We start from the raw sequence: 26,657 nt of genomic DNA, 5'->3' as shown, positions 1-26,657 counted from the left end.
CTCGCACAGGGCCAATCGCATGTGAAACTTCCCGCGAACCCCAGTAATACACGTACCCCGCTCGCACAGGGCCAATCGTGTGTGAAACTCCCCACGAACCCCAGTAATACACGTATCCCGCTCGCACAGGGCCAATCGCGTGTGAAACTTCCTGCGAACCCCCGAAATACACGTCCCCCGCTCGCACAGGGCCAATCGCATGTGAGGAACTTTTCTGTATCGATATCTTGCATTTGTACCTTCGTGACCTGATTTGTACAAGTGTTGCTTGTAGTTATCACTTAATTATTTGTTCTTTTATCTCTTTTTTTCCTTATGTAGCTGTTTGTCGCATGAGTGTAGGCTGATACGGAGACATTGAGTTCCTCTACTCCGTTTGTAAACTTGAAAGACACACACACATGTGCCTGCACTACTTTGCGCCAATGATAGCTGAAAGAAAAAGTTCTTATTCCAGTCAGTTGTTTTTGTCCATTTTTATTCTTATTCTGTTTGAAAATCAGAAGTTTTAGCCCTATTGGATGACACATGTTTCGGCGTTCATGTTCCGCATTTTTCAAATCAGGGCTATTTTCAAAAGCAAATACAAAAATACAAAACACCAAAAATAAATTACAGACCTTCTGTTCTTTTAAAAGTTCACCTTAACACATCAAATCCCGTGACTTTTTTGTGCTTAAAATCAACATTTTTGATAGTACAATGCCATTATATGAAACACAGTTCGTGAACAACCCCTATCTCATTTCATGCATCTTGCGTGCTCCTTTATATCTCTGGGTATATATTTTGACTTATAAGTTGACACGTGAGGGGGGTGTGTGTGGTGGGGTGAAGGGGGGAAGGGTAAATTACGGATGCGGATTGGGGAGGAGAGTATGTTTCCTTATTTAATAAGTAATTACAAATTATAAGTCATGGGTACATCTTACCCTTTTTAAGATTCATTTGTCCTGTAAGGTTTAGCGAAGTCCTGGGTTCAATCCCACCTACATGAAAAAAGGACATATTTGTATTTGTTTTATTTTATCTTTTCATCACTGCCTTGCGGTTTTAAATTAAATCGCATTACGAAAATATAATCCATTCAATTCAGTACTTTCCAACTTAAATATTCAACAGAAAACGTGTGTGTACGAGTCTGTAATGTTTTACCATTTTGCCATTTGCTTTCCTAGCTTAATTCAAAAAAAGACTTACACAGAAAACGTATATGCACGAGTCTCTAGTGTTTTATCAATTTCCCATTCACTTTCATGCTTAATTCAAAACGACAAAATCATTTGTTTCTAAAGATGTAAAACCGAGCCCTGATGGCAAATATTTACTTTAAATCCTTTTAGTCCCACGCATCGCGTTTGTCACTATCAGAAACCTTGGTTATGAATGCAGCACGGAATTAAGTGTGCCTGCAGCCAATGGTGGGCTTCCCACCTAAATCCAGGGCTTACCTGAAAATTATGGAGTTCCTGCCTCAAGCGTTGCGGTCGTTTCTTTCTCGAGGGTCCCTGAGTGAAGGCTCTGCCCTTATTTCCCCGTTTGTCCCTCTTCAGTTTTCACACCCTAACGGTGGTGGCCATGTTTTGGGATGTAAAATACACACTTGCTAGGTTACAGATTGTCTTGTGTCCCATAGTACTGTGTTGACTCGTTTTTACTAATCGATTTTGACCACGATTTCTTTATCATTGGTCTTTAAAAGGACGGTAGGCAGAACGTGTCTTGATATTCTATGAATAACACACCGTATTTGGTTGACAAAATGATTATTTGGTTCATTAGCATTCTGGTGCAAACTTCATTCCGTCGCATTGGATTATGGGTAATGTAGTTTTTGTTGCTAAACGTCACTTTTGGGGCATTTAGTTTTTATACTTTGACAATTAAATTGTCCAATTTAAAATGCATTTTAAGTTTCACACCAAAGTTATGTTCACGAACTGTGTTTCATATAATGGCATTGTACTATCAAAAATGTTGATTTTAAGCACAAAAAAGGCACGGAATTTGATGTGTTAAGGTGAACTTTTAAAAGAACAGAAGGTCTGTAATTTATTTTTGGTGTTTTGTATTTTTGTGTTTGCTTTTGAAAATAGCCCGGATTTGAAAAAGGCGGAACATGAACGCCGAAACACGTGTCATCCAATAGGGCGAAACCTTCTGATTTTCAAACAGAATAAGAATGAAAATGGACGAAAACAACTGATTGGAATAAGAACTTTTTCTTTCAACTATCATTGGCGCAAAGTAGTGCTTCCAATCGCATGTAAAACTTCCCGCGAACCCCAGTAATACACGTACCCTGCTCGCTCAGGGCCAATCGCGTGTGAAACTCCCCGCAAAACCCCAGTAATACACGTAGCCCGCTCGCACAAGGCCAATCGCGTGTGAAACTTCCTGCGAACCCCCGAAATACACATACCCCGCTCGCACAGGCCCAATCGCATGTGAAACTTCCCGCACACCCCGAAATACACGTACCCCGCTTGCACAGGGCCAATCGCGTGTGATTCTCCCCGCGCAGTGGGGTACGTGTATTCGGAGGGGTGCGCGGGGAGTTTTACAGGTGTTTTCGTGGTTGGGGGCCTGTATGCTGGTCCACTGGCCTGTGCGCCATGTACGGGATTTGTGCGCTGTACATGGCGCACGGGGAGGGGTTGGGGGCGTAACTGGCGCTGCTGCAGGGTCGCTGCGCCACTCTGCGCCACGGCTGGTAATGGATGTTAAAATCCATGAATACGCTGTGCGCGGAAATGGATTTTGGCGCGCGCGGCTGGCACCAGCAGCGTGCGCCACTTGTGCGCTGAATTCTATGAATTACCCCCTAAATGTTGGTCTTTTTGTGTTTGTACATTCATTCTATAATGTGACGATCTTTGTGACATGTCTCCTTTTTTTTCTCTGTCTTTTTGTTTGGTAACATTTTGGTAGTGATCCAAAGTCATGCAATCAATTTCATACTTGTGTCATGGATACTTTTAGGACATAAGAGTAATCATAAGCGTGGCTGAAACAACTTTCATGTGATAAAAAAGAATGATGTAAACGAATGTTGCTCTAGAGTTCTGTACTGCAGGTGGAAATACAATGTGATTTGGTTTCTAAGCTGGTGGACATGCATTTAATGTGCACTGTCAGCAGGGTTGTCCAACTCCGGGCCTCAAGGGCCGGGATCCTGATGGGTTTTCAGGATATCCCCCATTAATATTCATGAGGAAAATTGTGCATACATTTAGTATCATGGTATACAAATTTATCTCATGAATATTAATGAGGGGTATCCTGAAAATCCGGCATGGATCTGGGACTGAAGGCTTGGAAATGGACAGATTGGAGCAGGGGTCTGCAGACTGGGTCTCTCCAGATGTTTTGGACTACAACTCCCTTGATTCCTCACCATTGACTATGCTGGCTAGGGGTGATGGGAATAGTAGTACAAACATCTGGAGAGACAATGATTGCAGACCCCTGGATTGGAGCATAGGTTTTCTGCAGATCAGTTTATCTCCACTGTCTCTTGGGCCCTATGAAACGGCTTGGGCTTACTAGCCGGGTTCCTGCAATTGTGAAATGTTTCATATGTTTGCCTATTTTTAATGTATGAACATGCAAACAGAGTGGCCATTCACTTATGAGCCAGAGCATCACATTTTGCTACATAACAATTTACAAATAAAGAAAGATCACATTGTTTTTTCATGTTCATTTTCTTCTGGAAGATCTTTTGTTTCAGCTCTTGATTACACTATAGCAATGTCACAAACACAATTCCATATTTGTGTAAATTGATCATGTGGAAATATATTGTCTGACATTTTTGAATCCTGCCTAAAGAATGCCTGGCTTGTCCAGGGTGGACATGTTCAATTTACAAGAAGCGAGATAAAGTACTACACCTTCAGTGTCACGTCAGTCATGTATGGTTGCCTATCATATACTTCTCGTGTTTAAAACGACGCTCAGCTGTATTTTAACAATCCAATGCTTACTAATTGCATTCTACCAGCGTGCCCCTTTCATCGTTTTCTCCATGTGTGAGAATCAATACATAAACGCACAAGACACAACACCTGCCAGCTGCAAACAGCCTGCAAGCACCAACTATTGACTGAGCAAGAGGCACTGTTCATAGACAGATGCAGCCATGTTTTCACGTTGCGTTTGGCAAGCCATGTCATGATTAAATAAACAGCATCAACGTTTCTTTTCCTTTTCTTGTTTCTGAAATTCTTAAGGGTTGTGGCTTGTGGTTGTGGTATTTCAATGTGTTGCAGAGGGTTTTACTGCATCTCTCTGATCTGGGTTAGAAACAGCATTGCCCATGTCATAACGTGACATTGGCCACGTGCCACTGGCACTTTGGTGCTGGCAAGCAGTGTCTCCTACTTCGCAAGTGTAAGATTCTGAATCTAGTTTCGTGGCGGTCATAATTATTCCCGGTATCGAGCGGATGCACTTTCATAATAAATCTGGATGATTTGCCCACAATAAAGATGCCTGTGTTCTCATTCAATTCCATCACAGCCTTCAGTGAGAGAAAATGACATCTTTGATGTGGGCAGATCGTGCTGGTCACAAGGCTATGTGCACAGCGATGCCTTCAGTCAGTGGTCTTTTTGATTCAACCATATTTCCCAGCGATGCAAACTCGGCTGGTTTGCTTTACCCTCTTGCGAACACTTGTCCCCGTAATGGCCACAAGTGAGCCGTTCCCCTAGCTCTGCAGTGCTTAATTTGTATGAAAAAATTAATAATAATAATGATAATAATAATAGGTGCCAGGGCCCAAATGTGTTCTAGTATAGCTCTGATACATTATGTCAGGCAGCTGCTGCAATGCATTTATTTATTCATGCATTTAGAAAGCGCACTAAAGCCATGGGCATCAAGGCGCTCATCAGAGGTTAATCAAAGAAAGTCTGGTACATAGAGTCAGAAACAGGGGTCGCCGATCTGAAAGGCGATGGGCCATGGGAGAATAGGAGTGTCTTAAGGTGTTTCCGAAAGGTCCAGTAGGATCGCTCTGCTCTCAGTGTGAGAGGTAGAGCGTTGCAGTTCTTAGTGGCAAAGACTGGGAAGCTCGTCCCGCCCGCTCTTGTTTGCTTGAGTCTTGGGGTGATCAGCTGGTGCGAGTAGGCGGAGCGAGTTGGTGTTGCGGATCGCGCTTTTTAACGTTTTTGGGAGAGGTATATAGGAGCAGAGTTGGAGAGGCATTTGTGGGTGATTGCCAATATTTTGGATGTAGTGCGATCACGAATTGGGAGCCAGTGAGCTTTTCTTCTGGCTGCGAAATATGCTCTCGCCTAGGGATGTTCGGAGCAGCTGTAAGTGCATTGTTCTGAATGATTTGAAGTCTGTTGATGGTGTGAGGGGAGGTGCCAACCAATAGGGCATTGCAGTAGTCAAGTCTAGAGTCAATAAGTACATGGGCAGTGGTGAGGCAGCTGTCGGTAGAGAGGAATGGCCTGTTGGCATTAATTAGCTTGGGAGTGTGAGCAGCTGAGGATGCTATAGCACTGACGTGCTGTGTTCGCGACAAGGTAGCATCTAGGTGGACACCCAGGGTCTTCACGATGCTGGAGACTGGTATAGTGATGCCATCTATGGTGAAGGCCATGCAGGCCTGGTACACCTTGTTAAGAATGACTTGTGAACCAATCAGGAGAATTTTGATTTTGTCGTCATTGAGGCAGATGAGGTGATCTGCCATCCAGGCTTGGATGGTTTGGTATACTGTGTGCAGAGTGACAGAGTCAGTGGGGTAATTGCCAGTTAGGGGTAGGAGAATCTTTGTGTCATCCACATAATTGGTGTAGGTTATGTCCTGGCCATCCAGGGGGTGAAATAGAGGTTTGGTGAATATGTTGTAAAGGGTAGGGGATATGCAAGAAACAGGAGAGGGGAGGCAAGGCATTTTCAGTAAAGACTCTCATGGTTCTGTCATGTAAGAGGGATGTTACCCATGTGATAGCTTCAGGTGAGAAGTTTGTTGCAGAGGCAAGGTGCTGGCATAAGATTTGATGGTCTACGAGATTGAAGGCTGCAGACAGATCCAATAATAGTAGGAGTGATGGTTTGCTTGCATCTTTAATCTCGTTGAGTTGGTTTTTGAGATCCAGAAGCACTCATTCCGTACCATGGCCAGGGTGGAATCCAGATTGGCACACTCCTAGTATGTTATTGGCTTCTAGGTATAGCTGTATCTGGAGCTAAGCTGCTCGGTTCAGGATCTTTAGGAGGAAAGGGATAGTGGTAATTGGGCAGTAGTTGGTGGCGATGGACGGGTCTAATGTGGGTTTTTAGGAGAGGGAGAACCCACGCTTCCTTTAATTTGGAGGGCACTGGCAAAGGAGGAGTTAATGAGGGTAGTGATGAATGGAGTGACGGCATCATCACAGTCCTTGATAACGGGCCGAGCACACATCCCCTTGGCAGCAGGAAGGTTTGAGGCCTTTCATTATCGGGAGACCTCGGTTTCAGAGACTGAGTTGAAGTGGGAGAGGAGGAGATTATGTGGACTGTGCAGGGGTCAGATGTTAAGTGGACCTTGCGAGCTTTCGCAGTTGGGGTTTTTTAATCAGAGAGATTCCATTCTGGAGAGTGCTAATTTTATCCAGGAGTGTAATCTGGATCCAAGTTCACCAGGTAACATCCCTGATGAAGTTGAGGGTTGGAGCAGTAGGAGATTCCAACTTACATAGAGTCGTGAAGAGCTCGCGGGTACTAGATTTGGCATTGGAGATTATGGTGCTGTGGATGGTGCCTTTAGCATGTAGAATGGCTTGTTTATATTCCTTTGAAATGGTCCTGAAGCAAATTTTGTTTAAGTCGGATAGGGTTTTCTTCTATAAGGATTCAGTTTCACATTTTGGTGAACCATGTTGAAGTGTGAGGCACGTTTAGGCTTGCGTAATGTTAGAGGTGCAATAGTGTGGATTGCCTGTGTGATGGTTTGGTTGTAAATGTCAGCCAGGATGGCAGGGTCACATTGTGGATTTTGAGCGGATTGCAGTTCATCCAGCAATGGCAGGATCTGGTCTTTGGAGAGATTGCAAGATGTCTGGGTTCACATGGGGGGGGGTAGAGGAAGGGCGGCCGTTGCACTCTTCTTGGTGGTAGGTATAGTGTATAGGATAATATTGTGGTCGGTCCAGGGGCATAATAGTTTGGAGGTAACAGTAATATCACAGTTATGGTCTGCAATCCAGTCTAGAGTACACCCTTTAGCATGAGCGGAATGCAGTATGTGTTGTGTGAACCCAAGTGCCTTGGGGAAACTGGCTTTGGTGTCACCCTTGCCATTAAGGCCAAGGATAAGGTTACCAAGGAGTAGAGTCTTGGAGGTGGGCTTCATGTTGGTGGAGAGGACATGGATGAGGTCCTGTTCAAAGGATGACAACGGGCCTGGAGTGCGATAGACCAGGTGCATATCAATGGTAGAGGTGTCGGAAAGGTAAAGTTTGGTGGAGAGAAGTTTGCCAGACGGTAAGGTTGAAGTGCAGATTTCTCAGATAGGGAGGGTTTCCCTAGCAATGATAGCTACTCCTCTGCCTCTAGCGTCCTGTCTATCTTTGCAGAGTATGATATGATGTGGCATTTATAACATGCATATACACAAGTGTTTCAAGGTGCGGAGTATGGTTGTGATGAATCAACTTCTGGGGCACCCGTTGTCCAGGGATCAATATGGGTTTCTAAACCATCAATCAGCCCCACACATCTAGTACACCAGAAGAGATCCAAACAGATTGGAAACAAAAGCAAATTATAAACATCCTTGTCCAATTTTAGTAACGTGAACGGAACGACAGGCTTATCTCTGAAAGGTTGTAGTTCGCTGGTTAGTAGCAACACAGTAAAAATACAATTCTTACACAATGATAAAAGGGACTGTCTAGTCAAGGGTGTATACAAATATCTACTTTATTATTATCACAACAGACAGTTCTAGCACACTATGAAATACAACCCACCCTGTAAAGGAATGCAGGGGACAGACAGTTTCAAAGAAGGAAAAGGGATGCAGTCTGGATACTGACAGGAGGGCAGTCGGTATAGTAATTAATCATAATAGTTCAAGGATACTCAGTTTCAACACAAAGGGAGCAATGTGTCGTAAAATGTCACTATGGGCCTTCGGAGAAGGACTATGGGGACAGAACCACAATCTAACTGGTGCTAGTAGGCGTTCTTGGTGCTCGACAGGGTCAAGCTGGTTTCAGGGTGCTTTGCAGCTCCTGCAATGGAGTTCAAGATGGGAGACAGCTGCGGGTATCAGGCGGCAGGCAGTTCGGCAAGCGAAGATGGATGGACGGCTGCAGGCTGGCCTACACAGTGGCTCAGGTCAGGAATCATTGTCTCAGTGCTGGTCAGTGGTTCTGAAGCACTGGTCAGGGCGTCTCGGACAGCTTTAGCGACTGTGGTGTAACAAATGTGAGTGGTGCAGTCAGTTGCAGCTCGAGGGGCTCGACTAGCTCAAAAATTGTCCTTTAAGGAGGACGTCAGTAGATATTTGCTGATGCACTGCTCCTAACATCTTCACTTGGCTTGTGTTGTCCTTTAAGGCAGATGGTGCAAAGCTGAGGAGAGTGTAGTAGGCAGCTGTCTATTACTTGGTTTGGTTCAGAGACTCTCTGGCATTTCCCACCTAAGAAGCTTGCTGCAGAGCCTAGCAGAGCACGCTGTGTGCTTACTGAGTACTGATTCTGGAGCTGCTTGAGGGTGTTCTGGATTCAGTATTGCCCTATGATCCCTGTGAGATGTTTAGGGGAGGGATCTTGCTTCCCTCTTAGATGTCCTGGCGTTCCTTCACTGGCAGAATATGTAAGGCAGACTGTACCTTGAGTCAGATCCAATGCTGTGTTGTTCTTGTTACTCCTTGTGAAGTCTTCAGATGATCTGCCCAAAAGAGGGGCTCAACCCTCTTTTAAAGCCAAATAGACCACAGGGATTGGTGTAGTCCAAGCCGTCCTTAATGAACCAATCCTGGGTCCCCAGCAACAATCTCACAATCTCCTGTATGCATGAGGTCATAACCAGAGTGCTTTGCAACAGAAAAAGATAAAGGGGTGAAAACATGTAATACTAAGTCCCACCGATCTTCCTGCCTATTATGGATCAAAGGGTCACTCTGGTCAATGGAGCTCTCTGTGGTTCCTGATTAAAGTGGCAGGTCTTCCTTGAAGCTGCAGTGAGATCAGACTTTCTGTCTCCCTCAATCCACATACTCGTACCTTCTGAATGGAGTCTCCCTGTGGGGGTGACTACTGTAACACACAGTCCCAGACATGAAATTTCCCTGCCAATCAATACTGAGGGCGGCAGGTGCTGGCCTCAGGTTGACACTGCATATGAAAAGAAAGGGTGTTGGGGGTTTCCTGTCTCTTTTGTTAGCCTATACAGCCAGGTCCCATGTGGGCCTGTTTGAATTAAACTCTGATTAGTATGCAAAGCTGCCACCAGAAACATAGCTAAACAAAAACACAGGGCGGATCCATGGAGCCTTTGTTAGTTAATTAGGCTGGCCATGGCAGGGGGAAGGTTTGGCCCTCCCCCTCCTGAGATGACATGGTGTAATCCTAGCTGTCATATCCCAAATGAATCTGACAAGGGGAACTGCACCTGCAGGCTGTGTCCGCTCAGAATACATGGGTCTATGTGTATGTCGTGAGGTGAGCATAGGAAAATGTGTGCAGAATTAGCCATTTTCCAGAGGTTGCTCTACAATCATTCAATTTCATTTAAAAATTAAAAAATGGCCAGGTGAGCGCACACCCACCATGCAGATGGTCGAATTCCTCACAATGGTGTAGCTAGATGGAATGGCCAAGGATAGGGCTGGGCTGGATGCGGCATGAAGACGAGTTTAGGAGATGGCTTGAAGGTTGAGATTTTTAGCTGAGATGAGTTCTAGACTGTCCAGATGGACTTGGCATTCCCTAAGGTGCCGTCCCAGTGCCACCTACTGTTTGCCAGCACCCACAGCTGCTGCAACATCGAATCACGCATTGCTGGTGACGAATGCTATACCCATGGGAGATGTGCAATTTATAAACTACATATATAAAATAACATAATATCCTAGTTGTGAAATATGATAACACATCATCATCGTTAACATTTTGCTACGATACTATAGGTGGCAAGTGGCACATGTTGACATTAATCCACAGAAAGAAGAGCAAACATGCTTATCTCCTATGGTAAACGGACATTCAAATGCAGGAAAACTAATGACTGAATTGATGAACCTGCCTGTCAAATACTGCAGCAAGATCTTGTATAGGTTGGCAATCATGTAGGCACTCTTCTTCAGTGGTGGCTTTAAGCTCCACCCTACCCTTGCCAATGTGCTGGTGCTGCTGGCTGGTGACTGTCATGTTATCAACCCATCATGCTGCGTTAGTGCTTCTGGTTGTTGCAATAGTGCAGCTGCACTAGTGTCATGCAGACTGACTGGAGCAGCATGTGGGAATGGACAGTACGAACACTGTCAGCTTCCAATTCATTCTTAACCATGAGAATGGAAAGCTAGCACTGCCCTGCCCACCTTGGTCATTAGGTTCCTAAATAGCTATGAGCCAATCCAGGATGCAGACACCCTGGCCAATGTGCACTGTTGTTGCTTGTTGTGTGACTTCGACTGACTGACAGTAAAAATGACAAAGTTGCAACAAAAAAACACATCATATTCAAACTAAGTGAGACAATAAGTGCTGGATCTCAGAAATAAGTGCCGGGCTGGGCACTGTCAAACACACCCACAAATAAAACACTGGCCTATTGTCTATCTTACCTTCTATCTCCAGACATTTGCTACCTGGCCTTCTGCCTCCCTCGCCCAGCCTCCCTCCAGTCTCCCCCTCTGAAACCACACCACGACCAGCTGGCATGAGGCAGAGGAGCTGCCTGTCTTCTCCTCTCCGCTTCTGGTGGTCTGAGCTTTCCGGGCACCACTGCTGCTTCCCTGACACTGCCGAGTCTCTCCTTTTTACAGAAATGCCCAGTTCTAGGACAATACATTTTTTGTCACAGCAATATGACCGACTGCACTCGTATCCCTGCTCTCCCAATGTCCCTCCAGGCAGTGTAGTGCGGTATGCCCCTCCACCCCATGCCCCTGAGACTCAACCCACAGGCACAACCTTCCCGCCATCTTCTCCGTCTGCTGCGTGGTCGTGTGTGCCCCAGCACGGTCTCTTCCTGTGCTCTTTCTCCCTTTCTCTGTGCTGTCTCTCCTCCCATGGGCTCTCTTTCCACTACAGTGCTCTCTCCTCCCACCTGCTCTCTCTTCTCCTCAATGTTTTCTCATATGCCAGTGCTCTCTTTTCCACTCTGTGCCCTCTGTTTCCCCTATGCTCTCAACTCTCGCAAGTTGTCCCTCCCAGAGGCCTCTCGTTTCTCCTTTCTGCACTCTATTTTCTTCAGTGAGCATTTTCTCCAACCCTGCGCTCTCCTTTCTTGCATGTGCACTCTTTTGGTTCCTCCGGCCCTCGCCCCCTTAGAGAAGCTGGTGTGTAACACCCCCTGACCCTTGTCCTCAGGGCAGCCTTGGGGAAGGGGTTGGATGGTTGCCAGCCGTTTCTTCACCATGGCACCACCATCCTATGGTGATGTGTTACCGGAATTTGCCCGGCACAGTGGCATCTTCATACTTCGCCAAGCCTTCATTTGAAGAACTTGCTGCAGGCAGCCATGTTCTGTCGTTGGAAGGGTGCGGCTGGAGCAGGGAAAGGAGGCAGCAAAAACCAATGTAGAAACACAACACGGGCCTATCCCAAAGGGAGGGGAGGGCCTGCTGCAGGTCAGGCCTGGCTCACCCTCATCCAGGGGAGCTCTGCAGAAGTCGGGGAACATCACCTTCCAAATCCCATCAGGTTGGAAATCCTGCCAGTGGCTCTGACATCGTATACGATTGAGGAGGCCAGATCATTGTTACTTAATTAGCTCTCAAAGGGTTGTTTCCTTGACCCCTTAATGAAGAGCACAGGGAAGCTTCCCAGACTAAGAACATGAGATCAGAGATGCTCCCACACATCTCCCATGGGGGTTCGGGAGCTTAAAGTGGGGGGTTTTCATGCGTGACATACTAGCAAATAGCAGTATCCGCTAGTATGGTGTGCTGCCTGGCTGTAAAAAGCTTTAATGCGCTAACAATATATTTACATAATTTTCTTTTTTTTTAACAACAGCACCGGTGCAGTGGCCTCCTTAGCAGTATAAGGCATGGAGATGGAAAAGACCTGTGAGCAGAACACGGAGTGCGAAGTAAGTGCTGGCGATTTTGCTGCTAGAAGGTTTCGTGAAAAGCAGAGGCCGTAGGAGCGGTGTCCAGGTAGTTGGTGGGGTGTCCACTCAGCCTTGAGGTAAAGTGGCTGCATGGCTGTGGCAGTATCGGATGGGGAACCTGGGGACCCCAACATCTCTGAAGTCAGTGGAGCTTTCATTTGGCCTGACTATGGTGTGACCCAAGAGCAAACCAGAACACATTGGTCAGCAGCATCTTGTTCTAGTAAATGGATATCCTCATTTCTGGCTGTCTAATGTGACTTGACCGATAGGGCAGCCCTGAACCAATGTACTAAATAAGACTACATTGGCAGGCCAGGGGAAGATGTGGGACTTGTGCATGACTGATAACAAGAGTATTTCTCCCAATAGAAAAGCCTCCGTGCATCCCTTTGAAGTGGGCACCATCTTGGTGTTAAGGTGAAAACAAGTACCCTCTTCCTCAGGGGGGTTCTGGTCTTTTAATTTACCCTCAATTTGCAATAATAATGGGTAGTTGCTGAATTTTTTACTCAGACAACTTGTAGTGTTTTTATTGTCTTTGAGTTAATTGTGTCTGTGACTAATTTCTTATGTGTGCACATAATGATTGATCCTGCAGTGGTGTACAGGGTAAGAGGGCATTCAGACTCCCTCCACAATGCCCCGAGGTCAGGACTCTAGGCAGAGGGAATTTTGAGAGGAGAGATCCATGATAGGCAGGCCAGACATTCCTTCTAATTTCATGCATGCCAAGAATGTCCATTTCATTTGGCAGACTCTAGTCCACTCCTGGATTTAACTTTGCATTCTGGCACTTGTTGTCCTGGATTTATAATAGGGAACTCCAGAAGTAAAAGTCCCAGAATGAAAATTAAAATTTGGACTGGAGTAGCATCTCACAAATGGAATGGATGATGTTGGTATGGATGTACTCTATGGAGCTCAATGTCATGATGCCCAACACAATGATTTATCGATCGATGTAATTACTGGTCAAAACTCACTGCAAATGCACACAATTTGTTGAAATAAACAATTCGAATGTTTGCACTTTTCTCACAAATGAATGCAGGGGGAGACCTCCCGCAGGCCCACCTGTAACAATATATTTAGAGGCTATTCTCAGCATGGAGAGTTTGTTCCCTCACAGTTAAAGCAGCCCACCAGATATAATTTATTTTGTTCACCTGTGCCACCGATAAGCCAAGAACCAGGCTGTGGTAAAGAAAGAATATGTATTTATTAAATGATAGGTTCAATGAATATTTGCTCCAAATGATTTACACACACCACCTTCTCTGTTTGTTTGTTTATTATTTATAATGCGCGCCAGACCCGAGGGTATCAGGGCGCAGCAGATACAAGAAGGCCTTCAGATTAGTTACAAAGTGACATACGGTACAATACAGGATATACAGGCATAATATACAGAATATGCAGAATATACAAATACAGACTATGCAGAATATACAGGTTAAAGTAAATACATAGAAAGCATGTAGTAGTGATTCACACAGTACAAGCAGGGACAGAATTTACAAGGCAGGTTAATACTATTTACAAGGCGAGAGGAATGGTGGCTAGTATATTACTTGTCGTTATCTTTGAACCAATTAATGAGATTCAGTCTGAAGTTGGTGAATGTTTGGTCAGCTCTAAGCGGGGGTGGCAGGGAGTTCCAAAGCTGAGCTGCATTGACCGGGAAGCTGCTGCCCCCAATTTTAGCTAGTTTATATCTTGGCACAGGGAGACAGTTAGTGTTGACTGTTCTAGTAGGCCTACTTGAAGATTTTCTATTAGTTCTCTCTGTCAAATAACATGGTGCCCTATTGTTTAGGCATTTGTAGGCGAGAGATACTGTTTTCAGTCGGATTTTGTCATAGGTAGATAGGCAGTTCTATTGTCTTCTAGTCTCAGAAATATGCTCTTTCCTTGCTATGTTTAGTGCTGCTCTGAGGGCATTCTTCTGGAGTGTCTGTATTCTCTTGACAGTGTATTTGTTGGCCCCAATGTAAAGAGCATTACAGTAGTCTAATTTGGACAGGATGAGGGCTCTGGCCAAGATAATACAACTATTGGAGGATAGGAAGTGTTTGCCAGCTCTAATTAATTTGCATGTATATGCAGTGGAGGAAACCTAAGTGTTTACCTGTTTGGTAAATTTAAGGGTAGAGTCAAGGTAAAAACCTAATGTTTTTACTTCTTTGGCAACTTTGATGGGGTACCCGTCAATGGCAAAGGATGAATATTCGGGGCCTAATCTTGTGAGGTGGGAGGTAGTGCCGAGGATGATGAGCTCCGTTTTGTCATCATTCAGGCAGAGACCATGGGAGGCCCTCCATGCCTGAATGATGCTGTAAATTCTATTCACCAAGGCCAATTCCTTATCACAATCCCCAGTAAGTGGTAAAATAATCTGGGTATCATTTGCATAGTTTGTGTAGGTGATACAAAGATGGTCTAGATTATCAAAAAGGGACTTGGTAAATATGTTATACAAAGTCGGAGAGACACATGATCCCTGGGACACCCCACAGGTGATGGGGATAGGGTCTGCTGCTGAGGGAGAGAAGACTCTCATAGTCCTGTTGCTGAGGAAGGATTGTATCCAGACTATGGCTTCCTTAGAGAAATGGGCTGCTGAGTGCAAGTGGTTGCATGAAACCTTGTGGTCAACCAGGTCAAATACAGCCAAGAGTTCGAGAAGGAGAAGCAAAGCTGATTTTCCATTGTGAAAGTTGCTAGATCTCATTCGGCACCCTTGATTAGTTGTGCTGGGCATTGGTCACCCTGGCAGTTCGAAGGTTGGAGGGAAAAGTATAACCTTCTCAACCTCGAGAATAGAGATTTTCGAGAAGCTAAAGTGGGTTGGTTGTTTGACGGGGTTGTGGGAGTTTTGTTAGGTAGAGTTGAGGATGTTAGGGAGAATTTCTTTTGGGCTATCTTGTTCTGGAGATTAGAGACTTTATTGACTAAGGCATGCTGAATATTGGAGCACCAGGTTTTGTCTTTGACGCAACTGTCTTTTACTGGAATTGGGGTCTCTAGTTCTTTTAGGATTGTGAATAGTTCCTTCATGCTGGAATTAGCTTGCTGGATTCTATTGTTATAGGTTTCTTGTTTCACCAAGAGGATGTCTTACTTGTATTGAGATGATATGTTCATTAGAGTCGTTTTGTTTTCGGCAGAGGGAAGTAATCTCCATGCAGATTCACATTTCCTCTTATCTTTTCTCAGGCTTTTCAAGTGTGGGGTGAACCAGGAATTAAGGTGACTTTTAGGCTTGCTGTTTCTCAATTTTAATGGGGCAACCAGACGTGGTCTCCCTCTCACTGTGCATAGAGAGGCATCAGCTTCACCTCACTGATGATCCCCAACAAGGGTGAAACACGTGTATGGGGTTGCTGGTGGTACTCTTGTTCAGGTTGGAATTGCCATTGCATTTCGGTGCTGGACTGCCCCTGGGCAAGACAAAGACTGATATGCAAATGGATATTTCCCATCTGTGAAAGGCACAGTGAGTAAAAGCAGTGGCTGCGAACTCTCAAGTTGTTAATAACCACTGAACAGGTTATCAGGCCTTGTTCTGTCGAGAGAGGGGCGCCCGCTACCTTTGCAAACTAAATTTCATGGAACCTGGGATTGGTAACCCTAGGTCTCCTGGGGGCAACCAGACATGGTCTCCCTCTCACTGTGCTTAGAGAGGCATCAGCTTCACCTCACTGATGATCCCCAACAAGGGTGAAGCACGTGTATGGGGTTGCTGGTGGTACTCTCGTTCAGGTTGGAATTGCCATTGCATTTCGGTGCTGGACTGCCCCTGGGCAGGACAAAGACTGATATGAAAATGGATATTTCACGTCTGTGAAAGGCACAGTGAGTAAAAGCAGTGGCTGCAAACTCTCAAGTGGTTAATAACCACTGAACAGGTTATCAGGCCTTGTTCTGTCGAGAGAGGGGCGCCCGCTACCTTTGCAAACTAAATTTCATGGAACCTAGGATTGGTAACCCTAGGTCTCCTGGGGGCAACCAGACGTGGTCTCCCTCTCACTGTGCTTAGAGAGGCATCAGCTTCACCTCACTGATGATCCCCAACAAAGGTGAAACACGTGTATGGGGTTGCTGGTGGTACTCTTGTTCAGGTTGGAATTGCCATTGCATTTCGGTGCTGGACTGCCCCAGGGCAGGACAAAGACTGATATGCAAATGGATATTTCCCATCTGTGAAAGGCACAGTGAGTAAAAGCAGTGGCTGCGAACTCTCAAGTTGTTAATAACCACTGAACAGGTTATCAGGCCTTGTTCTGTCGAGAGAGGGGCGCCCGCTACCTTTGCAAACTAAATTTCATGGAACCTGGGATTGGTAACCCTAGGTCTCCTGGGGGCAACCAGACATGGTCTCCCTCTCACTGTGCTTAGAGAGGCATCAGCTTCACCTCACTGATGATCCCCAACAAGGGTGAAACACGTGTATGGGGTTGCTGGTGGTACTCTCGTTCAGGTTGGAATTGCCATTGCATTTCGGTGCTGGACTGCCCCTGGGCAGGACAAAGACTGATATGAAAATGGATATTTCCCGTCTGTGAAAGGCACAGTGAGTAGAAGCAGTGGCTGCAAACTCTCAAGTGGTAATTAACCACTGAACAGGTTATCAGGCCTTGTTCTGTCGAGAGAGGGGCGCCCGCTACCTTTGCAAACTAAATTTCATGGAACCTGGGATTGGTAACCCTAGGTCTCCTGGGGGCAACCAGACGTGGTCTCCCTCTCACTGTGCTTAGAGAGGCATCAGCTTCACCTCACTGATGATCCCCAACAAGGGTGAAACACGTGTATGGGGTTGCTGGTGGTACTCTCGTTCAGGTTGGAATTGCCATTGCATTTCGGTGCTGGACTGCCCCAGGGCAGGACAAAGACTGATATGCAAATGGATATTTCCCATCTGTGAAAGGCACAGTGAGTAAAAGCAGTGGCTGCGAACTCTCAAGTGGTTATTAACCACTGAACAGGCTATCAGGCCTTGTTCTGTTGAGAGAGGGGCGCCCGCTACCTTTGCAAACTAAATTTCATGGAACCTGGGATTGGTAACCCTAGGTCTCCTGGGGGCAACCAGATGTGGTCTCCCTCTCACTGTGCTTAGAGAGGCATCAGCTTCACCTCACTGATGATCCCCAACAAGGGTGAAACATGTGTATGGGGTTGCTGGTGGTACTCTCGTTCAGGTTGGAATTGCCATTGCATTTCGGTGCTGGACTGCCCCAGGGCAGGACAAAGACTGATATGCAAATGGATATTTCCCATCTGTGAAAGGCACAGTGAGTAAAAGCAGTGGCTGCGAACTCTCAAGTGGTTAATAACCACTGAACAGGTTATCAGGCCTTGTTCTGTCAAGAGAGGGGCGCCCGCTACCTTTGCAAACTAAATTTCATGGAACCTGGGATTGGTAACCCTAGGTCTCCTGGGGGCAACCAGACGTGGTCTCCCTCTCACTGTGCTTAGAGAGGCAACAGCTTCACCTCACTGATGATCCCCAACAAGGGTGAAACACGTGTATGGGGTTGCTGGTGGTACTCTTGTTCAGGTTGGAATTGCCATTGCATTTCGGTGCTGGACTGCCCCAGGGCAGGACAAAGACTGATATGCAAATGGATATTTCCCATCTGTGAAAGGCACAGTGAGTAAAAGCAGTGGCTGCAAACTCTCAAGTGGTTAATAACCACTGAACAGGTTATCAGGCCTTGTTCTGTCGAGAGAGGGGCACCCACTACCTTTGCAAACTAAATTTCATGGAACCTGGGATTGGTAACCCTAGGTCTCCTGGGGGCAACCAGACGTGGTCTCCATCTCACTGTGCTTAGAGAGGCATCAGCTTCACCTCACTGATGATCCCCAACAAGGGTGAAACACGTGTATGGGGTTGCTGGTGGTACTCTCGTTCAGGTTGGAATTGCCATTGCATTTCGGTGCTGGACTGCCCCTGGGCAGGACAAAGACTGATATGCAAATGGATATTTCCCATCTGTGAAAGGCACAGTGAGTAAAAGCAGTGGCTGCAAACTCTCAAGTGGTTAATAACCACTGAACAGGTTATCAGGCCTTGTTCTGTCGAGAGAGGGGCGCCCGCTACCTTTGCAAACTAAATTTCATGGAACCTGGGATTGGTAACCCTAAGTCTCCTGGGGGCAACCAGACGTGGTCTCCCTCTCACTGTGCTTAGAGAGGCATCAGCTTCACCTCACTGATGATCCCCAACAAGGGTGAAACACGTGTATGGGGTTGCTGGTGGTACTCTCGTTCAGGTTGGAATTGCCATTGCATTTTGGTGCTGGACTGCCCCTGGGCAGGACAAAGACTGATATGCAAATGGATATTTCCCATCTGTGAAAGGCACAGTGAGTAAAAGCAGTGTCTGCGAACTCTCAAGTGGTTAATAACCACTGAACAGGTTATCAGGCCTTGTTCTGTCAAGAGAGGGGCGCCCGCTACCTTTGCAAACTAAATTTCATGGAACCTGGGATTGGTAACCCTAGGTCTCTTGGGGGCAACCAGACGTGGTCTCCCTCTCACTGTGCTTAGAGAGGCATCAGCTTCACCTCACTGATGATCCCCAACAAGGGTGTAACACGTGTATGGGGTTGCTGGTGGTACTCTCGTTCAGGTTGGAATTGCCATTGCATTTCGGTGCTGGACTGCCCCAGGGCAGGACAAAGACTGATATGCAAATGGATATTTCCCATCGGTGAAAGGCACAGTGAGTAAAAGCAGTGGCTGCGAACTCTCAAGTGGTTAATAACCACTGAACAGGTTATCAGGCCTTGTTCTGTCGAGAGAGGGGCGCCCGCTACCTTTGCAAACTAATGGGGCAATATCATCAAGAGTTGAAGTCATAATTTTGTTATATTCATCGACTAATGAATGAGGTTCCATACTGTCGGGTAATGAATTAAGAATAGGTAGGATGCGGGGTAGAGGTTTATCTAGTGTAATATTCTTTTTGGTTTCTAGTTAGTGTCGGTGGGGAGGGTATGGTCGACTTAACGGTGGGCCTTTTGGTTGTCAGCGTGAATGACAGATGGTGGTGGTCTGTCCAGACGTGGGGGGGTGATAGTAGTAATCAAGGCGTTACAGTTGTAATCTGCCACCCAATCAAGTATTCTCCCCTTGTTGTGTGTTGGTAAATTCACTCTCTGAATGAAGCCAAGTTCTACCAGGATGTTTGCCACAGTAGTTGCATCTTGGTCTTTAAGATAGTTAAATCCTAGATTGAAATCCCCCAGCAGTAGGCTTTGAGAGGTGCTTTTAAGGTTGTCTGACAGAATAGTGGAGATACCTTCATTGAAGGTGCCAATGGGACCAGGTGGTCCATATATGAGATTTATATTAAGAGTTTGGGAGTTGGCGATAGGTATTTTGATTGAAAGGGAACCCAACAAGGAACAACATCCTGTCCAGAGCCGACAGAGACCAGGGCAAGAAACTCTGTCCATGCATCCTGCGCCCGCCTGGAACCATTACCTGAAATCTTCTTCCTTGCCGGGTAAGAACACCTGCCTCTAACAACCTACATGACATTATTTACATGACATGTTGAGCTCCACACCTTGGGCCCCTGTCTTAACTGCACTACAAGCTTGAAATTGTTTGTAAACATCTTTCACTGTGACCCATACGCCCCGCAATGAACCACGCGGCCCACGCTCATCCTCACTCAATCCGCAGCCATACATCTAGCCACCCATACACCTTGATGATGTAATGTCGTGCACACTGCACCTCCTTTGTGTATTTAGACAAATGAGCCCCTCTGGCATGTAATGCATTTGCTTATATTGTTTTTACTAGGCATTTGAGCCCCTCTGGCATGTATTGCTCTTAGCATTTGCATTTAACGTGTTTACTAGGCATTTGAGCCCTTCTGGCATCTATTGCTCTTAGCATTTGCATTTAACGTGTTTACTAGGCATTAGAGGCCCTCTGGCATGTATTGCTCCTAGCATTTGCATTTAATGTGTTTATTAGGCACGTGAGCCCTTCTGGCATGTAATGCTTTCAGCATCTGCATTTAACGTGCTTACTAGGCATTTCGACATTTGAGCCCCTATGAATTTATCTTCGCACTGAGAACATAGCCATATGAGCCCCTCTGGCACGTTCTGTCATCTGGCACGTCCTGCCATTATTATGCATCTCTGCCTCCGCATTTAGCATGTATACTGCGTGCCTATTCTGCATTTAGCATGTATATTGTGTGCTTTGGTATCTCATCTGAGCCCTACTGCAATTAGTACTACCTACTGGGTATCACGTCCTTGCAGCCCCTCTGGCACCCAGCATTATTATTATTGTGCACCTCCAAGTCCAGAGCCTGACTGCAACTCAGCTCCCGGTGCATAATTTGCCTATGCTACAGCCTCGGTACCAGCATCAGCATTAGTTATACTGCCATGAGACAGAGTCTCTTTACCATTGACTCTGCATCTGGCCCTCGGTGATTAGTATAAAATGCTGATAGCCTCAAACATCTCCTGCCTACCGCCCTGGTCCCTCAGTCTGCATCCGACCCATAGTATCTCTATATTTGCTAGACTCTGCGCACTACTGTCTTCTCTTCTCCTACTTGTGCCACCAAGCACCACCAGTTCACCTGCACTCTCCTGGCCCACTACCAAGACGCTCCACTCTCACTTCCATTATCCACCAGCCCTACCTACCATGACTGGCCCTAACCCATACCTAAATGACCCAGCACTTTGGATCCTCCATTTTGCCACCAAACCTGCACCAAACCGCCCTTGCACTACTAGCTGCAGAAACTATTGACTCGGCTCCAGAAGCCTTGTTCCACGCATCGCCAGTTCTGTCTCATCACTGACTCATCCCATCTCCACATATGCCCGCAACTTGAGACTAGCGTAAAGAAGAGAGTAAGCGTGGTGATGTGATATGATGGGTTACATGCACTTTCAAACGTTACACGCACTCCAGTCTGCCACATGCACTCCAATCTGCCCCACGCACTCCAATCCGCCCCACGCACTCCATTCTGCCCTACGCACTCCAATCCGCCCCATGCACTCCAATCTGCCCCATGCACTCCAATCCGCCCCACACACTCCAATCCGTTCATGCACTCCAATCCGTTCCATGCACTCCAATCCGTTCCACGCACTCCAATCCATTCCTTGCACTCAAATACGTTCCACGCACTCCAATACGTTTCGTGCATTCGAATCTGTTCTATTTACTCTGATCCATTTTGTGTATCCTAAGTCGTTCCATCCACATATATCACTCGTTTCATCCACAAACGTCGCCCGTTCCGTCCACATACTTTTTCCGTTCCATCCACATATGTCGCCCGTTCCATCCACATACATCGCCCGTTCCTTCCACATACGTTGCCCGTTCTATCCACATACGTCTCCCGTTCCATCCACATACGTTACCTGGTCCATCCACAGACGTCATCCGTCAACATATGTCACCCGTTTCATCCACATACGTCACGCATTCCATCCACCTACGTCATCCGTTCTATTCACATACATCACTCGTTCTATCCATATACGTCACCAATTCTATCCATATATGTCACCCATTCTATCCACATACTTCACCCGTTCCGTCCGCTCTACACATTCAGTGGCTCTACTTACTCATCCACTCAACGCCATCATCCGCTCTACGCATACTTTCATTCTAGGGATTCATCCGTTTTACATGCTCTACGTATTCACCTGCTCTACATACGCACCCGCTCTACGCACTCACCCGCTTTACGCACTCACCCGCTCTATGCACGCACCCGCTCTACGCACTCACCTGCTCTTACGCACCCCTCCTTTCTTACGCACTCGCTCGCTCATATGCCCTCGTCTGTTCCATACACTCGTCGGCTGTACCCATTAGTCTGTTCTACGCAAACATCCGGTCTACACACTCCTCCATTCTTACACATTCCTCTGCTTGGTGCACTCTTCCGCTTGGCGCACTCATCCGCTCGGCGCACTCTTCCGCTCGGCGCACTCTTCCGCTCGGCTCACCCATCCGCTCTGCTCACCCATCCGCTCTGCGCACTCATCTGTTTGACGCACTCATCCGCTCCCCGCAGTCATCCGCTCAATGCCTTTGTTCTTTCCATGCATTCTTCTGCTATATGCACTTGTCAGCTCTACAAAGTCGCTCATACGCAGTAATCCGCTCTGTACACTCATCCGCTTTATACACTCGTTTGCTTTATACACTCATCCGCTCTATATACTCATCCGCTCTATATACTCATCTGCTCTAAATACTCATCCGCTCTAAATACTCATCAGCTCTATACACTCATCCGATCTGCACATTCATCAGCTCCAGCATTCTACAGACTTTTCCGCACTTCAGAACTTCCACACTCATCCACTCTACACACTCATCCGCTCTACACACTTCTCTGCACTTACGCACATATCCGCTCTACACACTCATCCGATCTACACATCCAGCCACTTTACACACTCATCCGCTCAACATACTCATCCGTTCTGTACACTCATCTGATCTACACGCTCATCCGATCTACACACTCATCTAATCTACACACTCATCCGATCTGCACACTCATCCGATCTACACACTCATCCGATCTACACCCTCATCTGCTCAACGCATTCCTCCGCTCAGCGCATTCATATGTTCCACACGCTTCATCCATTCTAAAGATTTCATCCACTCCATTCACTTTGTTCATTCATCATGCATTACATCAATTTCATTAATTTAAATCTCGTTACTGTTTTCGTGCGATTTATTCTTATCATCCACTTCACTGCTTTGATCTGCTTTACTCGTTCTATTCAGTTTTTCCTTTTATTTTGTATTAGTGGTTATTAGATGTCAATTTCTCGCATCTAGTAGTTTGTTGAATTGGTGTCATTGAGATGCTGTTATTCTGTTTGGGTTAGTTTGCGTACAGGTTGGTTTTAGGGGAAGAGCCAGGTTTTCAGTAGTTTGCAGAAAGACATTAGATCTTCAGCTAGGCGGATGTGGGGTGGGAGTGCGTTCCACAGCGTGGGGGCCAAGGCTGAGAATGATGATCCGCCTAACCTGACTGAGTTTGTCTTAGGTATGACTAGGAGGCCGGCTGAGCTTGATCTTAGGGTGCATGGAAGGTGATAGGGTTTTAGCTTGTCTTGAAGATATTGAGGTCTGGTTTCATGCAATGCTCGATGGGAGATGCATAAAGTTTTGAAGGTCACCCTTCGGGCCACTGGAAGCCAGTGCAGAGTCTTAAGGGCTGGGGAGATGTGGTCTCTTAGGCCAAGCGCAAGTAGCAGTTTGGCTGCGGCGTTTTGTGCCCTTTGAGGTTTATTCAGTTGGTAAGCGTGGACTCCGAGGTAGAGGGGGTTAGCGTAGTCCAGTCTTGATATAACAATTGATTGGACTGCAGAGAGTCTGTTGGGAAAGGAGAGATATGGAAAGATGCGCCTAAGGGTTTTAAGGTTGTAGTGGCAGGACTTTGAGACGTTGTTGACTTGGCGCGAGAGTGTTAGGTCAGAGTCAAGGGTTCATCCAAGGTTTTTCACTGAGTTAGAGGGGGTCGGTGAGTTGCCCATGGCGGATGGCCAGGGTAGAGGGTGTGGAAGAAGGTCGGAATCATGTGTCATGCAGGTTGACTGGAGCAGCATGTGGGAATGGACAGTGCGAACACTGTCAGCTTCCAATTCATTCTTAACCATGAAAATTGAAAGCTAGCACTGCCCTGCCCACCTTGGTCATCAGGTTCCTAAATAGCTATGAGCCAATCCAGGATGCAGACACCCTAGCCAATGTGCACTGTTGTTGCTTGTTGTGTGACTTCGACTGACTGACAGTAAAAATGATAAAGTTGCAACAAAAAAACACATCATATTCAAACTAAGTGAGACAATAAGTGCTGGATCTCAGAAATAAGTGCCGGGCTGGGCACTGTCAAACACGCTCAAATAAAGCACTGGCCTATTGTCTACCTTGCCTTCTATCTCCAGCCATTTGCTACCTGGCCTTCTGCCTCTCTCGCCCAGCCTCTCTCCAGTCTCCCCCTCTGAAACCACACCACTCACAGCTGGCAGGAGGCAGAGGCGCTGCCTGTCCTCTCCTCTCCGCTTCTGGTGGTCTGAGCTTTCCGGGCACCACTGCTGCTTCCCTGACACTGCCCAGTCTCTCCTTTTTACAGAAATGCCCAGTTCTAGGACAATACATTTTTTGCCAAAGCAATATGGCCGACTGCACTCGTATCCCTGCTCTCCCAATGTCCCTCCAGGTAGTGTAGTGCGGTATGCCCCTCCACCCCATGCCCCTGAGACTCAACCCACAGGCACAATCTTCCCGCCATCTTCTCCGTCTGCTGTGTGGTTCTGTGTGCCCCAGCACGGTCTCTTCCTGTGCTCTTTCCTCCCTTTCTCTGTGCTGTCTCTCCTTCCATGGGCTCTCTTTCCACTACAGTGCTCTCTCCTCCCACCTGCTCTCTCTTCTCCTCGATGTTTTCTCTTATGCCAGTGCTCTTTTTCCCGCTCTGTGCACTCTGTTTCCCCTATGCTCTCAACTCTCGCAAGTTGTCCCTCCCAGAGGCCTCTCGTTTCTCCTTTCTGCACTCTATTTTCTTCAGTGAGCATTTTCTCCAACTCTGCGCTCTCCTTTCTTGCATGTGCACTCTTTCGGTTCCTCCGGCCCTCGCCCCCTTAGAGAAGCTGGTGTGTAACACCCCCTGACCCTTGTCCTCAGGGCAGCCTTGGGGAAGGGGTTGGATGGTTGCCAGTCGTTTCTTCACCATGGCACCGCCATCCTATGGTGATGTATTACCGGAATTTGCCCGGCACAGTGGCATCTTCATACTTCGCCAAGCCTTCATTTGAAGGACTTGCTGCAGGCAGCCATGTTCTGTCGTTGGAAGGGTGCGGCTGGAGCAGGGAAAGGAGGCAGCAAAAACCAATGTAGAAACACAACACGCGCCTATCCCAAAGGGAGGGGAGGGCCTGCTGCAGTTCAGTCCTGGCTCACCCTCATCCAGGGGAGCTCTGCAGAAGTCGGGGTGCATCACCTTCCAAATCCCATCAGGTTGGAAATCCTGTCAGTGGCTCTGACATCGTATACGATTGAGGAGGCCAGATCATTGTTACTTAATTAGCTCTCAAAGGGTTGTTCCCTTGACCCCTTAATGAAGAGCACATGGAAGCTTCCCAGACTAAGAACATGGGATCAGAGATGCTCCCATACTTCTCCCATGGGGGTTCGAGAGGTTAAAGTGGGGGGTTTTCATGCCTGACATACTAGCAAATAGCAGTATCCGCTAGTGTGGTGTGCTGCCTGGCTGTAAAAAGCTTTAACGCGCTAACAATTTATTTACATAATTTTCTTTTTTTTTAACAACAGCACCGGTGCAGTAGCCTCCTTAGCAGTATAAGGCATGGAGATGGAAAAGACCTGTGAGCAGAACACGGAGTGCGAAGTAAGTGCTGGTGATTTTGCTGCTAGAAGGTTTCGTGAAAAGCAGAGGCCGTAGGAGCGGTGTCCAGGTAGTTGGTGGGGTGTCCACTCAGCCTTGAGGTAAAGTGGCTGCATGGCTGTGGCAGTATCGGATGGGGAACCTGGGGACCCCAACATCTCTGAAGTTAGTGGAGCTTTCATTTGGCCTGACTATGGTGTGACCCAAGAGCAAACCAGAACACATTGGTCAGCAGCATCTTGTTCTAGTAAATGGATATCCTCATTTCTGGCTGTCTAATGTGACTTGACCGATAGGGCAGCCCTGAACCAATGTACTAAATAAGACTACATTGGCAGGCCAGGGGAAGATGTGGGACTTGTGCATGACTGATAACAAGAGTATTTCTCCCAATAGAAAAGCCTCCGTGCATCCCTTTGAAGTGGGCACCATCTTGGTGTTAAGGTGAAAACAAGTACCCTCTTCCTCAGGGGGGTTCTGGTCTTTTAATTTACCCTCAATTTGCAATAATAATGGGTAGTTGCTGAATTTTTTACTCAGACAACTTGTAGTGTTTTTATTGTCTTTGAGTTAATTGTGTCTGTGACTAATTTCTTATGTGTGCACATAATGATTGATCCTGCAGTGGTGTACAGGGTAAGAGGGCATTCAGACTCCCTCCACAATGCCCCGAGGTCAGGACTCTAGGCAGAGGGAATTTTGAGAGGAGAGATCCATGATAGGCAGGCCAGACATTCCTTCTAATTTCATGCATGCCAAGAATGTCCATTTCATTTGGCAGACTCTAGTCCACTCCTGGATTTAACTTTGCATTCTGGCACTTGTTGTCCTGGATTTATAATAGGGAACTGCAGAAGTAAAAGTCCCAGAATGAAAATTAAAATTTGGACTGGAGTAGCATCTCACAAATGGAATGGATGATGTT

This window comes from Ambystoma mexicanum, chromosome 1q, assembly GCF_040938575.1.
Source record: "Ambystoma mexicanum isolate Mex_15411 chromosome 1q, UKY_AmexF1_1, whole genome shotgun sequence".
NCBI classification, from domain to species: domain Eukaryota; kingdom Metazoa; phylum Chordata; class Amphibia; order Caudata; family Ambystomatidae; genus Ambystoma; species Ambystoma mexicanum.
Note: the sequence above shows the minus strand (reverse complement) of the source record.